General features: G+C 40.5%; 1 protein-coding gene across 7 annotated transcripts in view; it reads left to right on the forward strand.

Moving 5' to 3' along the window:
* The window catches only part of LOC134541656 (NAD(+) hydrolase sarm1), a 568,468-nt gene that overhangs the window by 420,423 nt on the left and 131,180 nt on the right, over positions 1–16,865 (forward strand). Inside the window, exon 1 of one of the 7 annotated variants that reach the window (XM_063385255.1) lies at positions 6,650–6,821. The exons of the other annotated variants lie outside the window; for them this stretch is intronic. The gene's annotated coding sequence lies outside the window, so the exon portion shown is untranslated. Of the gene's footprint in view, positions 1–6,649; positions 6,822–16,865 lie in introns of those variants that run through there. 7 annotated transcript variants of the gene reach the window in all.

The raw sequence follows: 16,865 nt of genomic DNA on the forward strand, positions 1-16,865 counted from the left end.
TAACAAGGATAAAAATGTTCTCGCTAAGAAATCAACCAATGGGAATGTAAACATGGGTCGAGCACACCTATAACATTGAATTCTATCCTGAGGCCAGAGGAATCCACGTAATTTCCGGGACTCTAATGATCACCTCACAAGTCAGCAGCCAATGAACAGGTGACGGTTTGCCCCGAGCATGCAGAAGATCGTGGAGACTATCCTGGAGGTTATTCAACCCGCGAGTTTTCCCAGCCCCTTCGCAAGGGGTTCGGTCGGCACTGGTAAGTGGTAAGTGGTACTCCTGAAGGAACGTCGATGCACTCCCACAGGCCGAGCACACACAGACAATGGGAGACTCGGGTGTGCCGCGCGGTCTAATTCAACACCATCGCCACAACAAGAGCCGATCGGCGACAAGACGCCGCGTCAGCTTCGACCCGACCACGGAGTTGCCAACCGAACAATAGTTACACTGTTATACTGTTTGTCGTATCACATTACGACATCAGTTGTTTTTAAAGCCACATGACACGCAAGTTTCGTGCAAGCCTACGTCACACAGTAGAAATAAAATACAATAATGTATTGTTACTAGCGACCGGAAAAATTCGCGGGTTCAATGCCCTGTAGGATGAACACCATAGTTATACGTACACTCGGTCAAATGTCACCCACTCATTGGCTGCTGTCTTGTGAGACGTCCAAACGTAGCTGCCTGTGATTCGTATAAAACTTTGGTTGGGTGTTTCCCATTGGCCCAGAGTCATCCAGGTGAGGTGTGAGCCAATAGCAGAGGCAGCACTGAGGTATAACTGTTTGTATTTTAGCCTATAGCGAAATGAGTTCGCGAATTTTTCCGGTCTCTAATTGTTACTCTTGATAATTAAATTAATGTACAGAAACGTCGTTACAAATTTTACTAACGAATTTTAAATTGCGATACTAAAGACTGCACACACACGTAACCTCGGAAGGAACAAAATAAATCGACAAATTCATTTGAAAAAAAAATCATGCATTAATTAAAACATCAATAAAATATAAAAATTATGCGACAATATTGTTTTGCAAAATAGTCAGTATTTTCTCGAAAAACGCATTTCGTATACGCAAAAATATTCATTGCCATGTGTTGTACACATTTAGTGTAAGAAACTATTTGTTGGCCACTGTTTTCCAGAGGAATGTGATGTAAAAGTACAGAACATGAGTGGCTGTAATGACTTGAGCTGGCACCACTGTAAGTGCAGCGGAGGACTCAGATGGAGGAATGTTGTTGGAGGGTCGCGGCGCGGAGCAAGCACGCTCTCTGCTATCGGCGCGGCTCGTCTTACACGCCGCGGGCCGCGCGCGCAGGCTGATAAGCGCCGCCCTGATTGGACGTTGCCCCGCAGGCACGCCCCTCCCGAGGCGAGAACTGCAGCGTCGACCGCAGCGTGCCTCGGCCTCTGTCCTCGAGTTCGCGATGCGCTTTGCTAATCGGCGCGCACCCTCTCTGTTCCCGCACGCTCTGTTGCCAGATGTACGTCATATAGTTCAAAGTTTTGGACACAGCTATAATGTAGAGACCGGAAAAATTCGCGTGTTCATTTTGTGATATGCTAAAATTCAAATAATTATACCGTTGTGCTGCTTCTGCTATTGGTTCACTGTTAATATGTAGGGCTCTTGGCCAATTAGAGACCATCAGTCAAAGACGTATCCAATCACAAGTTACTCACTTCAGACGCCTCAAAATTCCGCACCCAATGAACAGGCGCCGCGCCGTTTGCCCAAGTAGGCAGAGGATAGTGGTCTATCCTGAGGGTCATTGAACTCGCGAATTTTATGTATCTTTAAAAAAATTATTTTGAAAAGAAAAAAAATTTGATTATACATTTCATCATACCGTAATCTGATAATATTCCATTTTAATATTAGGGAGACGTAACTGAATACCGACAATATGGTTACAACCTTTTTTGCCAGCAAACCTTTTTTGAGCAAAGCACATCAATTAGGGGAATGCCTTGTTAATAGCGACTGACTGCTACAAATAATTTCTCGTGTGAAATAACAATTGGCGTGTATCATTGAATCTTTCAGAACCACTACCACTGTAATGCTATTAGTATAAACAATGGACGTGTGATTCGCATCCAGAAATGTAGTTGCGTATATTTATCACGCTCGGCTTTACTTTAAATAATTCTGCTTTAAATTCACGTGTCCGAGTTTCGTATTTTAAGTGTATTTGTAACATGAGATGTTTTGCGCGGATACGTTGGGTAGCGAAGTCTACTTCACGTTGCCCCTTCTTGACGCAGTCTTGACGACCCTGAGGTAGTTATACACTGTTGCATATGACCCGGCAAACGATGTGGTCTCATGAACCCTCTTATTAATTCCCAGTTTGAAACTAATAATTTTTTTGACGTGCCAACGTCTAATATATCGATGAACGCCGGCGGCACGCTCGAAAAAGTGTCCCGTTACGCACATTGTCCCGTTTCGCTGTGTCCCGTTACGATCATTGTACGCTTGCGCCGCATCTATCTCTCTTCCACTCGATTGGAACAGCCATCGATTTGACTTTTTCGAGGCACATTAAACTTGAAACACTCCCATTTGTCTCCTACTTTTCCTATCATCGTCCTATCCTTAACAGAATAACACAGATTAGAATAAGTTAAATAGCAAACATGTATAAAAGTTATAGTTAAAATAATTTCTTCGTTAAAGTAATAAACATATTTGAATTAATGAGTGCAAATAAAAGTAAATTTATCAATTAAATTGTATATTTCATTTCACTCCTTCTTTGTATCCATACAAAATAGTGATAATTCAATAAAAATGATTCAATTTTATACATAAAAGTATGCAATCATTTCATCAATGTTTTTTTTATGACGTTGTCACGTTAAACTATCGTCCGTAAACTGACTTTACAGACAGTCAATTTTTTTTTTTTTTTTAGATTTATTGTCGGGTGGATTCCAAGTAATACTTTTTGGCTGGAGCTGGCACAGGGTCCAAGATCCAGATTGTTGATTGTAGACCGCCATATTGGATCATGACGTTACGGTGGCCATACTGGTGTCAAATTTCCTCCAAATTCTTCAAAATCCCTAGAAATTTCCGTATTTCGAGGGAAAAATTACCGCGTCGAGGAAAAATTTCCCGTTTTATTCCCGAAAAATGTTTACCTGCCCCTTCTAATAAGCTGTTGCTACATTAAAGGGCGTAATGAGTATTTCATTACAAGGTAAAAAAAAAGGGGGGGGGGTAATTAGTTACATTTTCCGTTAAAGGTTAATATTAAAACTTAATGTTGTTTTAGAACAATCGCTTTTAAGTTGAAGATCTAGACAGTGTTATTTTACAATTAATAATAGATAGGGCCATGCATTTTTCGCGAAAAAATATGATAGATTTTAGACATGAGCAAGGTATGCCCGCGCCTTGTAATTGGCAGCCGTCTGTAAGAGAATAATTTGACCAAGCGATTCAGGATGTGTTTGTTTTCAGACCGAATGGCTGTGATTCGTGTACCAACTGTAAACATGTAGGTACCTGGAGGAAACTCAACCAGTCGCGACACTCAGACGATGTTACAGTGTTTTAACTTTCAGTTAGTCTCCAAATATTTTAGCGAAAAATATATGCCCCTAATAATATACATCGTTGAGTTACAATTATTACGTATTTTAGCGCGACCACAAAAGCAAAACAATCTGTTCCGTTAAATTTCCCACCCTTGATCCGCCACTGGCCACATTTTAGAGACCTGTAAAATTCGCGGATTCATTTCGCGATAGGATAGAGTCCAAATATTTTTGACATTATTTTGCTTCAGTGATTGGGCCACAGTTTATCTGAAGGACTCTGGGCCAATGAAAAATCATTAACATAAGAATTAGCGAATCACGATCATTCCAGTCAACATGTGTTACGAGTCGGTAAACAATCAGCAGATGTAATTTGCACGAGTGCATAGAGTATCATGGAGTCTATCCTTTAGGGATTTGAAAACGCGAATTTTACAGGTCTCTACACATTGTACGTTGTATCAGGCCTGATTTCTAACGGCTGGGTTACATGTTTTTCTCCAGTTTGTGATTGGTTTGTTGTTCTTTAGGGAGTGGCAAGTCACACCAGGTCATATTACAGCAGTAAGGCCGTGTAGTTTTCGATAAAAAATATTTTCAGACCAGCTGTGTGTTGAAACATTGAAACATTGTGGTTGGCTGGTTGGCTGGGTTTATGTCAAATAGAAGTGTACTGTCAGCGCAACCAATCACCCATCCAATGCGCAAGCAAACGCGTCTTGCATGGCCAGGTCAAATAGGGCAGTGGCTTCTCTTGCAGACGGCCTCCAATTACAAGGCGCAGGCATAACATACTGCAGTCTAATGAACAATCTGAATTTTTTTTCGCGAATGATACGTACAAATAGATAGGGGATATTAAAATGTCTAACATTCTGCAGCTGTGTTTGTTGACTTAATAATGCGTTGGATTTTACATGTCTCAAGAAATCACGAAGGGACTCGATTATTTCACTGATTCTTTATGTGTTAAGCTACGGCCACACATGGCGCTATGCTTGCCATGTTCGCGATGTTCCCTACGCGAGTAAAATATAGCCAATTGCATCTCAGGTGTCACTGGCCACACAAATCTGTGTGTTCGCTATGTTGGCGACGTTGCCAGGTGTTTGGTTCTAGGCTATTTTTCTAAAATTTAGCTAACTTCGCGCATGCTCAAATAAACATGTATTTGCGCTGAATTGTGCTGTACTTTTGCGTTTTCTTTTTATGAAGTTTAATTTCTCTCAGTATTGTACTTTAAATAGCCAAGTCGACGTAAAAGTTAATTGAAAGATTATAAAAAATATCCAGGTTAATGGAATAAATCGATGAAAGACTGTAGAAGGCAGAATATGCAGGATAGGCCTAATGACTGGGATTTAATTCCAAGGGTATTCTATCAAACTTAATTGAATTTATCCTGAAATAATCCGTAAATTTGTTTTCATCCTCATTAACAACTGCTTCATCAATTTATATCATTCTTCAAAATCTCTAAATTCATGAACGTATTTTTTTTTTTCTCGTTTACATACTGTGAGAGCCAGCAGAATGTTATCATCGTCGCAATCATCACTCTAATCCCACGGCATGCGTCTCTCCGACATCGCGAACCATAATATCCGGTCTGGCCACCTGGCGCAGCGAACACAGCGAACATTGCAAACATTGCGAACGTCGCGGACATAGCATAGCTATCTGTGTGGCCTCGGCTACAGGTATACCAAGGTTAAAGGCTTTTCGTACTGCGGATTGGGTCCAACACTTCTCTCCTTGTTCAGTACTGTCTTAATGTCGCCCTGATGTAGCCGTGATTTAGTGTTTGAAGTAAAGCGAACTTACGTGTGCTTTGCTACAGAACGAATCCTCGAAATCGTGATCGCTGTGCGTATTTTATTTTGTAAAAGAAACAGAAATAATAATGTAAAATTACAGTTATGTGAAAACTTGTACATTGAAAACAACTGTATCACTACAAAATAGTGTTTGCAGTAATACTGGGTTCGAATTCTTACCCGGGCATTTTGGCTTTATTTTGTCCCAGTACCTCCAATAGTTACGGCCCCCGCCTACCAGGGAACACACATGGTGTGCAGCGCTTCAGGAAAAATAACGCGATTTCAAAACTACTCAAGACTTCCGAGTGGGGTCTGCTTACGAAAAAAATTTCAGAACAAGCTAAGCCGAATAGTACTTTTGATTTAGGATTAAGTTTTTAAACTGTATTTTTAGAAGAGTTAAAATTGCTTAAAAAAAAAAAAAAAGGCATGTTTTCAGATTAATTTTTAGGCGTAAAACAACAGGTAGGCCTACATTATCTTGAGAGCTCTTAAGGGACTTGCATTACACCTTTACCTTCATTTCTATGCCATATAATGTTACGATCACCGCTCAAAATTCATATTTGTGTATGGTCAACAGAATTTTGAGCGTCAGTTCACAGCCTTGCACTTAGAGGCGACACCATGCTAGAAGCACCAGCGAGCGTCGCACTTATCATCCCGCCTCACTAACACACACACACACACACACACAATACGGGCCTCTTAGTTATTTGCAAACCTTCCCTGAATAGCTTTCCAGTATTAAATTCGCACATTAATAAGCATAGTAAAACATAATGAAGTGAAATTGTTGAATTTACGATTATATTTTCCATGGTTTAAAATTTAAAAAAAATATATATGCTTTAGTGAAACATCAATTAAAATACAAAATTATGCGCCAATTTTTTTAAGAAACGTATTTCACACATGCAAAAATAACCATAGCCATGTGTTGTACAACGTTCGTGTAGTATTACAAACGATTTTTTTTTTGGTAACGGGTTTCCACAGGAATCTTTTGTAAAAGTACAGAAAAGTTTATTCCTGAGAGACGAAGCTTGCGGCACTCCCTGTGCCGCGGCAGACCCCGAGCTGCTGCTAGTTCCCAGCTCCGCCGCTAGGCAGCGCCGGCGCCTGCGCCCGCCATTGCGCTCCGGGATCGACTGCGGGGGAGGGTGAGGGACGCGCAGGGAAGCACACCGCGGCCGGCTGGATGGCGGGCGGGCGAGGCTAGCCGCAGTTGCGCCGTGTTTCGCATTGCGGCGGGCTCGAACCAGCGAGCGTGGCTGAGCGTGGCAGACGAGCGTGGCTCGCCCGGCGCCGGGGAGCGGCGGTTCGACGTTCGCCCGGTGCTGCTAAAAGTCAAGGTCGTGCGTCGCGCGCCTGAGCTGCCTGACTCGCCTGCAGCGATCCACGTGGCAAGATCCGGAGTCGCCGCGCGGTGAGTAGCTGCGTTGTTGTCACCTCATTCCGACAGATGACAGACGCTACGCCTATTATAAAAATTGTTCAATTTAAAACCCATGACACCGACACTATAACGACTATCCCTCCTCTTTTTTTTTTTCAATCTTTTCTGAACATTACCTCAAGAATCAAATTTGACACCAAATAAAATCTACCTAATAGAACTGACAGACATTGCAGTGTTAAAACGGTGGGTCAGAAGCATACAATTTTGCATGGGAGTTCCTTATGTAAGGTAGGTGATCACTAAGGAATGTTTTATTTTTTTTAATTCATTCCCTAAGAGAGTTAAATGGTGGATAGAAGTTTCTCATTTTTGAAGTTAGAATTATGGAAATTGCTGTTTAGGCTAGAGTTTATAAATAAAAGTCAATTGTATCAGCGGTTTTGGTAGTTCATCAATAATGAGGATCAAATACTTACCCATCTGGCACGCGGCTAGTAATATAATATAATCTAACATTTGACTTGTGAAATATTTGTGTAGTCACGTCTCTTGTCTGTGTTGTTAGTATACAGCTGTACGGTATTAGTCTCTAGTGTATTTGGTTTTACCTTAGACTGATAATGATGGTTATAGACTACTCGTTAAAACCGAGCAGTAGAAATAATTGTGGCCCCAACATTGAACAGTTAATTTGCCAATAGAACGTGAAAAAACGTGTGTCATGGCGTTGTTTAGGTTTTTGCGTGTCCGAGTTTAGATGTTTCATTACTAGTGCATTTATCTATGTTCTGTGTCAGATTACGGCTTTAATTTAAACTTTTTTTGTCAGAAACGCGTTTCAGTAGGAATACCATTTGTAAACAAGCGCACATGGCATTGTTTACATACATTTAGAACTTTGGGGAGGACTGATGGCCGTAGGGTAATGTTTGGTAAGTATTAAATTAACTCCTAGTTAATAGCGATTCCGAAAATTTGAAAAACATAGTTTTTCAAAATGCTATTTTAACAATTTGTGAAGTCTTTTAAAGTAATTTACAACACAGCAGTTTAAACTTATTATAAAGAGTACTTAAGTTAAAAAAAAAAGACATTACAGCAGAACTAAAATATGTAAAATAATACATTAAAATAGCTGAACATTTAGGTAGGGACGGGGCTAAATCTTTTTTTCCATCCCTAAGGTTTTTTTTGTTGTGGAAAATGGAAGGGGGGAAGGGGTGTACATCCCTATTGCCCCTCTAATAGGACAGCCACTGTTTCTCTTGGTGGTCTGAACCCAGGTTTTCTCTGTGTCTATGCAGGTTTTACCTTCACCCAAATTAAGTAGTTATAGACTTAGGGTCAATTTGTATTAAAATAGCTTGAATGCTCTCATAGATATGGTGAAGAATATTTTTCCATTGAATTAAAAACTAGTACTATTCTTTGAAATATATATTAATTTTTGTATTTACACTGTCGCTAAATCATATCATTAAAAAAACCTTACAGAAGTATTTATTCTTCAGCTAATTGAACAATAACCATGTTTTTTTAATAAACATAACATACTAGTTAATACTTTTTTTTTATAAAATAATCCCAAAGATGGAAATTATCAAGGCATTGAATTTTAATTCACAGATAACTATTGTTAAGTTTCGCGTGAGGTTCTATCATGCACACGCGTTTTTTTTTTTTTTTTTGTAATTGTGAACTCAATCAGGTGACCTTTAACCATGTAAAAGGTGGGGAATGTTTATTTTTGTGAATTTTTGGGTAAGTTTGGGTAAATTAGGGCTGCGAGGTTTTAGGCACTGATGGATAAGGGCAGGCAATTTTTTTTTTGCGAAAAAAATCTGAACGCCCTATAAGATTGCAATATGTAGAGACTGAAAAAATTCGCGAGTTCAATGACCTTCAGGATAGACTTCACTATCCTCTGCGTGCTTGGGCAAACGGCGCCTGTTCATTGGGTGCGGAATTTTGAGGCGTCTCAAGAGGGTAACTTGTGATTGGACACTTCTTTGACTGTTGGTCTCTAATTGTCCAAGAGTCCTACATATTAACAGTGAACCAATAGCAGAAGCAGCACAACGGTATAATTATTTGAATTTTAGCATATCACAAAATGAACCCGCGAATTGTTCCGGTCTCTATAAATATGGTATGGCCACGCCACCGATTTATTTCTGGTAATTGGCGGCCGCCTGCAAGATAAACCAATGCCTTATGCTGGCCATTCAGGGCGCGTTTGCTCCCGCACAAAACGTGCTGTGATTGGTGCTGCCGACAGTGGGCGTGCACCTGAAAGATACTCAACAAATCACTAGAGACCTGAAAAATTCGCGAGTTCGTTTCGTGGTAGACTGACATCCAAAAACGTTTACCTTCGTACAGCTTCTGCGATTGGCCCACATTTTATCTAGGGTACTTCGGGCCAATGGAAAAACCTAAACCAAGAAAGTGCTGATTCATGGACAAATTGGTTAAGACTTCTCACGAATCAGCAGCCAATGAACAGGTGTCATTTCCCCGAGTTTGTTAAGTACTGTGGAGTCCATCCTAGAGGTCAATGAACCCGCGAATTTTTCCGGTCCCTACAAATCACGAAAACTGTCGATGCTACAGAATTTTGACACACAGCTCGTGTCGAAATATTTTCCCTGAAATATCACTAGCCTTAAGTAGAAGTTAACGCAAAAAAAAAAAAGTGTCCCGAGAGTTCACGCGCGACAAAAGTGAAATCTCTTGCTTATTACATTACTTATTGGCAGAGACCTGCAAAATTCGCGGATTCATTTCGTGATATGCTACAATTCAAATAATTATACCTTGGCGCTGCTTCTACCACTGGTTCACTGTTAATCTGGAGTAATGAGGGCCAGTTAGAGACCCTCGCTCAAAGAAGTGTCGAATCACAGACACTCGGTCGAGACGACTCACAAGTCAGCAGCCAATGTACAGTTGGCATTTGCCCGAGTGTGTAGAGTGTAGTAGAGTCTATCCTGGAGGTCATTGAATCCGCGAATTTTGCAGGTCTCTACTTATTGGTTATTATGTATAGGAAAAATAATTCTCTTTGCCTGATCGCAGATAAAAAGAAAATTATACACAAATATGCGAGCGCCACCACCAGGAGGGACCCCTCCCCACCCCCCTGGTTCACTCAGCTGACCAGACAGTTGACTGTGCCCTGATGTCCTCTAGACTCAGTACTGCTGGCGCCTGCCCCGGGACTCCACGCGGTCCCGTGGAGGGCTCCCAGCTGTCCAGGCGTCGCCGCGTGGGCCCGTGTGTATTGTTTATGCGACGAGCGAGCGGCGACGCGTGGCCTTGAGTTCCGCCGCGAAGGGGCGGGGCCAACCGAAAAGGGGGGGGGGGGGAAGGGAGTGGGTGGTCCCCCCATTGTCCCCGCTCTTAATTGGCCGCCCGCCGCGGTGCATGCCGGTCACGTGTCGCTTAATTGCATCGCGCGCCGTCAGAGTCGCGGCGCCGCGTTGCACTTGCGCGACCCTCGCGATTAACCATAGACGTGATTGCACGCGACTGCTTGTAATTAAACTTGAAAGTCGAGAGGTCGACATTCGAGTCAAGTTAGTGGCAAATTAGAAAATTATTTCCATCTAATGGTGTTTTACGGAAGAGATAATGTCTAAATTTGTAGCCTGTGAAAGCTGTTAACCTTACTTCAATTTTTTTTTACCTAAATAAAGTAGCAACGGGTAGGGGCAGGCATTTTTCGCGAAAAGATCTGAACACTTATTAGACTGCAACAAGGTATACCCGCACCTGTGGTTTCTTCCTTGTGATTGGCGGCCTTCTACGAGAGAAGTCGTTGCCTTTTTTGACCGAGCCACTCAGGACGCGTTTATATCCGCACTGAATCACTGTGATTGGTGTTGTTACAATCGATATGTACCTGAGAGAAACTCTCCCAATCACGAAACACAGACGATGCTACAGTGTTTTAACTTCCATATAGTCCCGACATCTTTTCGCGAAATCTGCATGCCTCTAGCAACGGGATATCTGAATTTGCGGGTTTTCACTGTATATTTTTATTTATTTTGGGGATAACAATACGCTGGAAAATTTTATGGGAAATAAAGATGATCCCCCCAATAATTTCAATGAAATCATTTTTCCACAGTTACAAAAATGTTGCGTTGTTTACATAACTGTGTGTAGTCAAACATTATTTAGACCCAGAGTGTTGTGGTTTAGATTTTTCTTCTATTATTTGCAATAAAAAACAAGCTCAGTTATAGTTGCAAAGGCACATATAATCCTTGTGAGACGCTATAGTCCATAAATCGTACCTCGTACATGTTTCTCAACATATAATTTTTTTTTGTTGAACTTGTAGCCGAATAATGTCTGTCGAAATCTGACTCATATATAATAAAACAAAGGTGACTCGTCCATTGCCTGCTGAAGTTGTGACTTAAAGCCAATTGAGACGATGCTAGGTGAAGCCATGTAGATAGAGCAGCGACGGAATGGATCGGTGGAAGGGAAGCGGGAGCACACTGAGGAAACCCGAACGGCTCACGTTATCGTTCACTGCTTTAACACTATGCTGCAAAAAAAATAATTGGTTGTCTGTAAAGTCGGTTTACGGACGATAGTTTAACGTGACAACGTCATAACAAAACATTGATGAAATGATTGCATACTTTTATGAATAAAATTGAATAATTTTTATTGAATTATAACTATTTTGTATGGATACAAAGGAGTGAAATGAAATCTACTATTTAATTGATAAATTTACTTTTATTTGCACTCATTAATTCAAATATGTTTATTACTTTAACGAAGAGATTATTTTAACTATAACTTTTATACATATTTGCTATTTAACTTCTTCCAATTTGTGTTATTCTGTTAAGGATAGGACGATGATAGGAAAAGTAGGAAACGAATGGGAGTGTTTCAAGTTTAATGTGCCTCGAAAAAGTCAAATCGATGGTTGTTCCAATCGAGTGGAAGAGAGATAGATGCGGCGCAAGCGTACAATGAGCGTAACGGGACACAGCGCAACGGGACAATGTGCGTAACGGGACACTTTTTCGTGTGTACAGCCGGCGTTCATCGATTTATTAGACGTCACGTCAAAAAAACGGTCTACACAACCGAGAAGCGAACACCTTGCACGATGGTGGGAAGCGAGTGAGTGATCTTAACCACTCAACCACCGTGATCTCCGAGTTGTGATTGGAAGTATTTCTGTTTTATGGCCAGTTGCACCATTCTGATCTTCGATCCGCGATCCACTGACCTTATTCCAAGAATGATCCAAGTATCAGTTAGTCTGAACGTTGCGCCAACACATACTGGGACTACACAATCTGCGACAACATGTAGCAGTAATGTTAAATAAATGCTAGTTGCATTTATATTGGCGGGCTGGAACGATATGAAGTCGCGACAATCGATTGTGACATGGCGAGCAAATGGTTGATGGGATTGCGGCAAGTTAGCAGCACATGTAGTCGCTGCCTCATCCTTTGAATTTAAATAACGAATGAAAACACATACTTGTGTTTTACACCTAATACAAAACGTAGCAGTTGGGAATATGTATAAGTTTTGACTAAAAAAAAATAGCTCTTTTGTTTAATATAGAAAGTATATAATCATGACGAAATAAAATATTGAAACATTAAACTAATATAACAAGCCTTTCAAACATTTTAAATATGGGTATATTGCGGGAGTAGAGGTTATGTATGACGTTAGAATAAATAAATAAAATTTGATGCGTGTATTGTGTATGATCTGAAATTTTATAAATAATACTCTTATATTTACGTCTGATTAAAAATTATTGAACATGCAGAAGTCCGTGAAAACATCGGCGGTGTCCACTTGCGCTGCGGGGATCCGAGCTGATTGCCGCGAACTGACCCGTGACCCGTGAGTCGGTTCCCAGTGATCTTCGTTCAGAGCTCACAACAAAAAGGTGCTACAAAAGATGTGGTCGAACGATTGTTAAACCAGCCTTTGAATCGAGATCACGCCTGAACTCTAATGGCGCAACTGGCCACCAGAGTTCCTCATTGGCTCACAATTCTCCGTTATATGGTTTTGGTTTTATGTCTCGTCAGCGATGACGTACTAACGCAGACAAGGAATGTATGGAAAACAAGGAAAAACCTCGGGTAATTGAAAAAAGGTGTCTTAATAAAAATTTACAGACTAAGGGAAATTGACAAAATTGTAACTACAAAATTCTGATTACTACAAAATCTTTAATTTTACTTGAATTTTTTGTTCCATTTACAAAAAGTAAATTACAGAGTGGCCCTACGGTTAGGACAAAAATTAAAGTAGGAAAAAAAACCGAAAGTTGTGTGTCTGTGAAGCCTCGCCACGTCGTCTTCGCCATGACGAGGTGAAACGTGAATCCCAGCGGGCGTGGGGAACGTCCAGCAGCGAGGCCCGATCACGCGGTGCTGACGCGACGGTGGCGCGACCAGGCGGCGGCCGGCAGAACCGGGGCAGAACACGCCTCAGCATGTCTGCTAGCAGACTGCGTTGAGTGTGTGAGTGTGAGTGTGAACTCTGTTTGCCTGAGTCCCCCGAGAACCAACCTGCTGATTGGCTCCCGAGGGACCTTTGCAGTTTGATGTGGAGTACCTGACCTTGCGGTCGTACCTCCTGCCTAAAGACTGCGTGGACGACCTGGCAGAGTTCACGTTATTGCCAGGAGCAACACCGTTACGCACTTCAACTGCGTTCTCGTTGGACAGCAGGTTCAGTCTCGGCACCCCCCTTCCCCTCCCCCCGGAAGAACAACAAACCAAACTGCAACATTGCAAATTTCAAATGATCCAATTAACATTTATTCCCGTCGGAAGATAAAATAACTCATACCGATTTTATCTGTATACGATAATTGTGTGGATATCATCCTGGGCAGCTGGGAATTATCTCACGTCTTTATATATTAGTCTAGAGACCTTATAATTAGGGACACCTGTATTTCGCGAATACATTTCGTGTCAAGGTATGTCACAAAACACTGTAGCTTTTTCTTAGAGTAATGGCAAATCGTGTGCGTGCAGAAGTACGATATCCACATTCCCATTGGCCCCGTCAAGTGCGGGAAAACATCTCTCGCCGACCACAGCCAATAACTACAAGAAAAAACTACGGTGTTTTGCGATGTACCTAGACACGAAATGTATTCGTGAAATACAGGTGTCCCTACTTATAATTCGCGGATTTATTTCGCGATAGGATAGATCCAAATACTTTTGACATTATTTTGCTTCAGTTATTGGGCCACAGTTTATCTGAAGGACTCTGGGCCAATGAAAAATCTTTAACAAAATAATTAGCGTATCACGATCATTCCGGTCAACAGGTGTTACGAGTCGGTAATTAATCAGCAGATGTAATTTGCACTAGTGCATAGAGGATCATGGAGTCTATCCTTTAGGGATTTTAAATCGCGAATTTTACAGGTCTTTATATATTAATTATCGTTTGCATTTGAATGGACGCATTCCGTTTTCAAACATGAGTAGAAATGACAAAATTATAGGGCAGTGCTGAGCTTAGCGAGCCGAAGTACATATATGGCGATTTTGATTGATTGCAGATTGTCTTTTAAAATTTAGTTTTAATCGAACAGATTCTTCACAACTTTCACCAAATACTTTCTAAAGGAATTCAGCGAGAGTTTTGAGAGCTTAAGTCCACAACTTAAGTTTAGCCATAGAGCCATATAAGTCCAGCTACATTGTTACATACCTGTGGCTGTTGGTGAAAGTCACCCATTAGAATAAATTTTTCATAATTTGTATTTCGCCGGCTATACAAAAAAAAGTATAGTTGAAAGAGCAGTTGTATATGTACCCACTCATTAACTGATGTAGACTCGTTTGTTTCTAAGGTAGAGCAATAAATTATCAAGACACGGAACTACTTTTCTTAGCTCGCTGCCAACTTTGCAGACTGTTACCAGACAGCCGTATTTGTTCCTTCTGCCGTATCGCGTTTTTTTTGCTTACTTTTCCTGCGATAGACAACGCAAAACGCGTGTCTTAATTCTCATGGCGACCGTCCAAGAAGTTAAATCTGCACAGCCGTAGCTTCAAGCGTCACTCATGTTCCACGTTGATCATGTTACGCGCTAGTCTTGCCTTATTACTGCCATCCGCATATCGCTCTGGCGTGGACGATGACTGTACGAATTTTCTTTAACACACAAAAAGTGGTTAAGTGTGTCACTGGGTTACGGAATGCAGATTGCCACGCTGCAAGGCAAAGCAAAAGCAGACAAGATGACATACTTTTTTTTTTTTGCGATGGATTGGCAAGGAGAGACTGTAAAAATTATTTCCTCCACCGCCACTCTTCCCATGTTTGCAGTGGTGTTCGTGTTGCCAAAATTTTAACGGTTCGTGACAAAACTTTGGATGTTGCATTAGATACGGTGTCAAATAAACGAAATGCAATTTTGTGTAGACAAATTCTTCACAAACTTAGCGCCTTCCATCGTTATTTACTTTTCTTTTGACGTGACAACGTCCCGTTACGCACGTTGTTCCGTTACGCTGTGTCCCATTACGCACATTGTTCCGTTACGCTGTGCCCCGTTACGCTCATTGTACGCTGGCGCCGCATCTAGCTCTCTTCCACTCGACTGTTTATAAAGTGAAGTGAAAAGTTAATGTGGTTTTCATTGCTTATTACAACAACAATTTCGGCAATAAAGGTTAATTATTCTTGCATTTTAAAAATATGATTACTAGTATAATTTCAAGTATTTATTCTGTTATTATTAAAATAAAAATTATTAAATTTTATTCATAAAGTATGCAATCATTTCATCAATGTTTTGTTATGACGTAAGGTTAAACTATCATCGGTAAACCGACTTTACAGACAACCAATTTTTTTAAGTCTGCCAAGTTTTCTAAAATTGTCGCTCCATTCACGTTGTCCGCGAACTGTTTTCCTTCTCCACGGCGACGCGTCATTTAACAAGTGAAACTCTATCCTCTAACAGGTCGTTGTCCTGGCTAGTTTTACACGCCCGAGTTACTTGAGGACATTAACGTCCTTGCCCAGTGCCAGGAGGTTAGTGGGCGATGAATTACGAGCTCATTATAAATTTTGGCTGGCTTTTCGACCTCTCAACATCCACTAAAATGATTTTTTCCACCATATTGTTTCTAATCATAAGTTTATTTTTCTTAATAATTGCAACGTTGTCGCTCACTAGAAGTTCATTTCCTGTGTTAAGTAATGGTCACAACTTTTATTCCTTAATCCAATTTCCGAAATTTTCTTCATGAAGAAATTTTTATTGAATATTAAAGTCATTGTCGTTATTTCCATGCAATGAAAACATCCGTTTAACTTTTCTTTTTACATAAGTATATTAAAGTTGCATTTAAACTTTTTGGAACCTTACCATGAGGAGAACTAAGTGGATTTAGGGCTTAAACTTTTCCGATTAAAATACAACACTGTAAAAAAAAATGTGTTGTACTATTACAAGGATAGTCCTTGGAAACTCAGTTGCCAACTATATTACTTGTAAAATCGTGCAAAGCAGAGCTTTGTACCATTCGCAATTTTACAAAGATCTGCCCTTTAATTTGCACGAGTGATATCGTTAGCAACTGTGTTGCCAAGGACTATCCTTGTAAAGGTACAAAAATAATTGGTTGTCTGTAAAGTCGGTTTACGGACGATAGTTTAACGTGACAACGTCATAACAAAACATTGATGAAATGATTGCATACTATTATGAATAACATTTAATCATTTTTATTAAATTATAACTATTTTGTATGGATACAAAGAAGGAGTAAATTGAAATATACAATTTAATCGATAAATTTACTTTTATTTGCACTCATTAATTCAAATATGTTTATTACTTTGACGAACAGATTATTTTAACTATAACTTTTATACATGTTTGCTATTTAACTTCTTCCAATCTGTGTTATTCTGTTAAGGATAGGACGATGATAGGAAAAGTAGGAAACGAATGGGAGTGTTTAAAGTTTAATGTGCCTCGAAAAAGTCAAATCGATGGTTGTTCCAATCGAGTAGAAGAGA

Source organism: Bacillus rossius, assembly GCF_032445375.1.
Source record: "Bacillus rossius redtenbacheri isolate Brsri chromosome 4 unlocalized genomic scaffold, Brsri_v3 Brsri_v3_scf4_1, whole genome shotgun sequence".
In the NCBI taxonomy this organism is placed as follows: Eukaryota; Metazoa; Arthropoda; class Insecta; order Phasmatodea; family Bacillidae; genus Bacillus; species Bacillus rossius.